Raw genomic sequence first — 7736 nt, forward strand, 5'->3', positions numbered from 1 at the left:
ATAAATCATGTATATACTTTTATTACATAATGTTGAGACTATATTGTGTGTAATTAATAAATGAATGAAAAAAAAAAAAGTTACTAGGAGTATAGTTAATAAATTTGATAAGCTTGATGTGCTAGTGAAGACATCAAAGGCACATCTTGTTGGTAGATCACAAACGTGGTGTCACACAGACATAAGCAGTGCAGAATTGGAATTTGGGGAGTACAATGTGTACAGAAAGGATTGACAGGACAGGAAGGGAGGAGGGGTTAGGCTGGTATTTAAGAAACACATAAAAATCTAAGAAAGAGCATCAAATTGATGTTGGTAGAAAATGCAATGTTGAGTCTTTTTGGTGGAACATAAGCAGTGGGAAAGAAAAATGAGAGTAGGTATGTATTATAGGCCTAATGAATCTGATTAGTATAATGAGCAATTGTGCAGACAAATAGACTGAACTAGTAAATCAGAATGTTTTATAATCGGGGATTTAACTTTCGAGATACTGACTCGGTCTTGTATCACTCACACACTAGCAAGACTTTTGTGGATTTATTGGATGACTGTTTTCTACAGCAACATGTTCGAGAGGCAACAGAGGGAGTAACACTCTTGATCTGATTATCACCAGTGATTAATCATGCATTAAGGATTTGCAGATAAAGGAACCATGTGGGAGACAGTGATCACAATGTACTGATGTGGGAAATACTTAATGATGTAACTACCATCAAAGCTAAAGGGAAGAGCTTTTGCTTTCGTAAACGTGACTACAGGGGTCTCAGACAGGTTTTAAATTCTGTACAATGGGATCAACTTACGATGTTACCAAAGCTGAATTCTAAATGGGAAGCCATCTGGGACATCATTTTGCAGGCTACTAGGCTTTTCCTTCCAACTAAGAAATAGTGTTCAACGTTTAGGCCTAAATGGATGGCAGAGAAAGTAATGAGGCACGTAGCAGAGAAGAAAAATGTATCGGTTGCATATAAAGTATCAGGTGACACAGAAGTCTATGGCAGATATAAACTAGTCTGTAATCAAATCACAAAGAAGGTTAGTCTACATCCTTCTTGAAATGAGGCCTCCAGACCTGTATACAGTACTCAAGGTGTTGACTGACAATTGTCTTATACAAGAGGATAATCAGCTCCTTATCCCTGCTAGAAAAATTCCTGTATATGACAGGACACCATGAGCTAATCTTGCAGACCGTGTGCACTACTCAGAAAACTTCATATTTGCCTGCAGAATTATCCCCAGGTCATTTTCGTTCTCTACCACTTTCACTGTAGTACCATAGAGTTGATACGTTACTCTGTGATTACTTCTTACCAAAATATCCAAGTTTGCAAGTGATACAAAAGTTTTCAGAGTTGTTAACGGCAGTTAAGACGGTATGCTGCTCCAACTGGATCTAGATGAGTTGGGAAAATGTGCTGAAAAATTTACAACTGAAGTTTAACATCGAGAAATACAAAGTATTGCATATGGGTAGCAATAAACGACGAGAAACGCACCAACTGTGTGGTACTACACTCAGGGAAGTTGAAAGTGAAAAAGAAATTAGGGTAATTGTGTAGTGAAATATAAAGTTCACAGAGCAGTGCAGAGAGGCTGCCAGAGGAGGTCATGGATTCTTGTCAATGATATATCGGAATTTTCTAGCAGCGACATGAGGTGATTATCTCGTTATATAAGGCAATAGTCATGCCTCACCTAGATTACTGTGTACGTGTCTGGAGGCCTCATTTTAGGAAGGATGTAGAGTTGCTAACGAGTACAAAGAGGGGCAACAAGATTGCTGAGGGGAACAAAGGGTGCTCTCACCAAGAAAGGTTTAATTCTGCAAATTTTAGCGCCTGGAGAGTAGTCATTTGCGAAGTGATCGGATTGAGGAGCATAAGGCCTTGAATGGGTTGAGCAAGCTGAATTCTGATGGGATTCTTTCTCTTGCTTAGATTAAGAACCTGGGAGGACACAGATTCAAATTGAGGAAAGACAGTTGTAGAATCGATGTGCGGAAATTTGACTTTAGCCAGCGGGTAGTTGATGTGGAACAGACTTCCATCTTTTGTTGTGGAATTTGATAGCTTAAATAAATTTAACGGCTGAGCTGAAGAGGCATTTGGAACGAATGGAGGGGTGAAATAGGAGGGGTTTTTTTTCGCCAATGCTGCATATGCTTGCTTTCTTGCTTCGTATGGCTCTAGTAATGCTAATGTTGATGAATCATAGGCTGATTCTCCTGTTAGGTACCAATGCCTCTTGTGATTTTAAGCTGAAGCTTTTGCTTGTGTCTGTGTCACTCTAACAACCCCATATTATTTAAACAACAGAAGGTCAACAAAGGAATGTTGGGAGTGTTTTGACGCAGTAACAAGAAGGCCTAGTTCACAGGATACTGTATTCTTCAGTGAATGGGAGCTTGAAGTTTTCTATGCTTTAGTGAAGAGAAAAATAAGCTTCCTATGTAGGAACTCCTCCTGCTGGATAGTGCGAGGTGCCATGATCCCAAACTTGTTCAGTCTCTTGAATCGCAATTTGATTTTGTTCAATTCAAATTTAACACCACTTTACTTCATTTCAGTCTGCGTGGGTAGCACGTTGGTAGCGTCACCGTCCTCTCCACACCGGGTGGAGAAGGCCCGGGTTCGAATGCCGTCGATGACGCGAGGACTTTAGCGGGCTTTTTTTCACTCCGTGGCTGAGTTAGTCGGTCTCAAGCTTAGATAGCAAGGTTTTTTCCCCTCAGAAACTGAGGTTTTTTCTTCCAGCAATACAGGCAAATCGACCAGAGAACACACGCAATTTACAGACATGAATACGGGTTAATGTAATCATTTACGGGTAACCCTAATATAGTAATAGTAATTTACTTCATTTCACTTTGGACGAAGAAATTGTCCAAATTCAAGCAAAAAGACAAAAGACGGAAAAGACAACTAATTCTTGATATAGTCCGAACACCTCCACTACGCCACCTGCTGATGTCATCAGCTGTGCACTTCAAGTCGAAGGTAAATGCTAATTTGTTGTTTGTTTTTTTTTATTTTAAGATGTTTTAACCATTAAACAATCTTTATAAAACATTCATTTTTAATGTAAAAATAGAGTATAACATTAGCATTAGTAGAGGCATTTGATGCAAGAAAGCAAGCTTATGCAGCATCAGCCAAAAAAAAAATAAAGTAAAAGAAATAAATAAAAAATAACCACTTCCACTTCACCCCTCTGTTCTTTCGAAATAACTGTCCAGCTGAGCCTTAAACTTATTTAGGCTATCAACTTCCACGACAAGGGATGGAAGCCTGTTCCACCTACCAACCACCCGCTGGCTAAAGGCAAATTTCCGCACATCTATCCTACATCTGTCTTTCCTCAATTTGAACTTATGCCCTCTCAGGTGATTATTCTGAACAAGAGGAAGAATCCCATCAGCATTGAGCATGCTCAAACCATTCAAAGCCTTATACACCTCTATCAGATCACCTCGCTGGTGCCTAGTCTCCAGACACTGTAATTCGCAAAACTTAAGCCTTTCTTCGTAAGGGCATCCCTTTGTTCCATTCACTAATCTTGTTGCTCTTCTCTGTACTCGTTCCAGCAGCTCTACATCCTTCTTGAAATGAGGCCTCCAGGCCTGTATACAGTACTCTAGGTGTGGCCTGACCATAGCCTTATACAAGGATATAATCACCTCCTTATCCCCGCTGGAAAAATTCCTATACATCATTGACAATACACCATGAGCTACGAATGGTGCATTGAGAGTGTGCCAACCTCTCACCAATTAACTGACGTCCATAATCGCTGCTGAGACTTAATCTACTCTTATCAGTAAAGAGTACCTTACCCCAATGCACTGCTGTCCAGTGCTTGCGTTCGATGCACCATTTTAAATGGTGTCTCCGATGGGCAGGTGTTAAAGGGACAAAGTCTGCTGGCCATCGGGCAAACAGTCCACCTTTGTGGAGTAGCCTGGCCACAGTAAACCACAATATCCTGCATCCTGTGGAACTGGTTTGCAATGTATCCGGCGTCTGATGTCGGTCCCTCTTGGCCTGGAGGAGTATATAGCGGTCATCATTGGGTGTTTTGTTTACGTGTATATCTGCTTTTGCTTTTTTGTTTTTGCATGTATATCTGCTTTCTACTGAACGGCCACAGTTATGCAAATCGCCACAGGCTGTTTCGTTTGATTTTGTGGTTGTAACCTTTAGAAACAGTGTTGGTCCTTAAGTTTTGCAATGCAGTGTGCTGACCTAAACTTCAATTCACCTGTTTGGTTCAGCACTACTGCTGAGAGGTGTGGCTGTAGAAACAGCCAAAAACTTGAAGATCTTCTGGCAGATTCCCAGGTTACTGTTCTAAACAGGCCAACCAACCTTCCCACCTTTTGTAATACCCTGTGGGAATTCACAATTGATGTAAACCTTGGCTAGGAGAAATATATCAAATTTCATCGTGGGTTGGGCCGTCCAGGAATTCTGGACCACCTCAGACCATAGGGCCATAACATACCAGATAACAAGATCATTGGATAGAATCGCAACTCCAAGATTCACCCCTCAAAGGTATGCCATCTCCTGAGCAAAATGGGACATTTTCGCGGAGAAGCTGCGCTCCTTAGCCCAGCAGCTGCAAGTTAATAACTACCATCTCACTGATCCTGATGCCTACCAGAGAAAAGTCACAAATATAATTATAGAAGCTAGCAACTGCGCCATTCCTAGGAAGAAACCCATTCCTGGTGCTGTCCCGTGTTGGTGCCCAGAACTCCAGCGCCTTCGGCGGGAGGTCAACTTCAGAAGAAGAGCCTTCCAACGAGCACGACGGTCCTGGCCAGCTGTAAAGGTAGAGGCTCTCCGCCAGCAAACAGAGAGACTAGAAATATATACACGGCTACTATGAGGAAACGCAAGCAAACATCATGGGAACAACTAGTTTCCACAACCGGAAACACAGATCCCCGGGGTGTAGTCTATAAAATCACAACCAACAAACTTCCAAGAGGGTGAGGTAATGACAGCAACAATAACCCCTCAAGGTAACATAACAACCTCATGGGACAGATCCATCAATAACATATTGGATACAATTATCCAACCAGCAATGGATCCTGGTACAAGTCAACAACAATAACTCTGCCAGGACAACAGTATATACAGTCCAGAACATCAAGAGCCGCTCTTCACTATTGAGGAGCTGCACACCGCAACTGACAGACTCCGCAACAATAAATGTCCAGAACCGGACCTACTTGACCAGAGATTATAAGGAAGACTGTCGAGCATTCCCCATACCTCATCCTTGACCTGTTCAATCATTGCCTGCAGACAGGAGTCTTTCTATTCGATTGGAAGGCAGCTAACATACACCTGATTCTGAAAAACCCAACCAAGCCTCCAGAAATCCCATTTCTTATAGACGGATTGCCTTGTTATCAGTGCTAAGCAAACTTTTTGAATACCTAATACACAGTAGAATTACAGTACGTTATAATGCAGCAAATTTATCCTCTACAAGCCAATATGGTTTCAAACAAGGATGCTCTACAGCTGACGAACTCCAGAATATCCTTACAACTGCCACAAACTCCAATAGAAAATATTTCCTGATTATTGCCATAGACTTTACTGGGATGTTCGACTCACTCTGGTGGCCGAGCATCCTCAGCCGACTAAGACCTGCATGTCTTCCCGGAAACCTTTATAACAGCATAAGAAGCTACCTCACAGCCACAGAAATAATTGTCAATGCACCATACTACAGAGTCAAACGCCAGGTTTACAGGGTTCTACCCAGGATTCGGTGCTGGGGCCGCTCCTTTGGAATGTCGCACTTGATGACTTCCTCAATACTAACCTGAATGAAGTTGTCTCCCAGGCCTATGCAGATGATCTGCTCCTGGCCCTGTCTGCGGACTGCAGAGCCCAGCTAGAAAATTTTGCAAATCAGGCTCCCTTGATATTACAAAACTGGGCAAGGGATCATAATCTTCAAATCTCTTTAATGAAGACTAAATCCATCTTACTGAAAGGGTCCCTCAGAAGACGTCCACAAATCAAGATTAACGAGACCACAATATGTTTCACTACTGAACTGAAATATCTAAGGTGTAAGGTATATTGTTGTCATGCGGCACCAGGGGTTTTCCCCATCTCCGCGTTGCTTTCTTTGTGGATGTACCAGTTTCCTGGGAATGCCAGAGGTTTAAAAGTGTGTGGGTATTGTACCTGTGTAATGTCGTGTACCATTGTTCATCTGGTCATTTAGCCGCTGGACCCCTGCTGAAGTTCAGCGTTGCCCCACCTTTGCCCCGTGGAGGCAGACCAACAAACACCAGTAGACTAAAATTTACTTTGGCAGGTCCTGTCGTTTAATTTCCTGAGATTTCGGCGGCTAGGACCTAAAAAAAAAAAAAAAAAATTATGTACACGTACACATACAAGCACATACACATATATGCACATATACATAACAGTGGTATATAATATATACGCATCCATGCAAGCAGGAGTAGAGCAGTGCGTAGGGTAATTAGGCCGAGACTGGGCGAAGATTATTTTTGGGCTATATTAAATTTAGTGTGTAGGGTGCTCGCGTTGTGTATAGATAGAGTGGGGGAGGGGAGGAAGAAGGTTGGGGGGAAAGGCAGAAGTATGGGGGACACAGAAGAGATTCCCCCAGGTGGTCAGTGAGGCATGCCCATTCCTCACCAGAAGGAAAGGTGGGGTAAAGTGTAAAGCGTGTTTAGGGTCAAGCGGCACCAGGGGTTTCCCCCATCTCCGCGCAGTTTACATTGTGGGTGAACCAGTTGACTGGAAAAGCCAGAGATTCAAAAGTGTATGGACTTTGTATATGTGTGATGCCTTGTACCGTTGTTCATCTGGTCATTTAGCCGCCAGACCCCTACTGAGGCCCGATGTTGTCGCACTTTCGCCCCGTGGAGGCATACCAGGTACTCACTAGTATATAGTTCACTCTGGCAGGTCCTGTCACCTAATTTCCTGAGATTTCAGTGGCTAGGACCTAAAAAAAAAAAATATGGCGTACGCGTCGCGGGGAGCCCTAGAAGCCCAAAATGTTGGGCAAAATTAATTTAGATTGGTGATTTTAGATTGTCTGCGGCATGTTCACGTTGCTGTCAGATAGAGTGGGGTGAAGGCTGAAGACTGGGGGGCAGATAGACAGAAATATGGAGCCGAAAGGAAGGCAACTCCAGTTAACAGTGGGGCATGCCCATGCCCCACCAGAGGGAAGAAATAGGGTGGCAGGGAGGAAGGGGACAGCAAACTGTCCCCTCCCCGCTCTGCCAGGAACAGGTAGCCAGTGAGCCAAACAAGGGAACTGGCTCAGGTTGCCAATGTGGCCTGTGTGCATGACTGGGAGCAAACCAGACCGTAGGGTCTGGTCCACATCATCCAGAAAAACTTGAGCCCCAGCAGAGGCGATCCAATGTTGGTTTGGCTGAATATGTTGTGCAAAATGTCACAGTTGGGAGTCATTCATGGGACTATTGTCCCGTGCGGTACCAATGTTCTAGTAAGTGGAGTTTTGTCACTTCTCATAAGAGTTCCAGTTTTGTCTTGCATGAAGGATCAAGCAGTGAAACCTGACATCTGGTTGGGGGTCTCTGAGAAGCTTTGTCTGACACATCTATTCGAAGTTTGCAGGCAAAGGAATGGTCAAGCGTCTAGCATACAGGTTCTGGGCAAACTTGGTGAATGCTATATATGAAGCTT

This window comes from Mastigoproctus giganteus, chromosome 3, assembly GCF_048544385.1.
Source record: "Mastigoproctus giganteus isolate SK-2022 chromosome 3, ASM4854438v1, whole genome shotgun sequence".
NCBI classification, from domain to species: Eukaryota; Metazoa; Arthropoda; class Arachnida; order Uropygi; family Thelyphonidae; genus Mastigoproctus; species Mastigoproctus giganteus.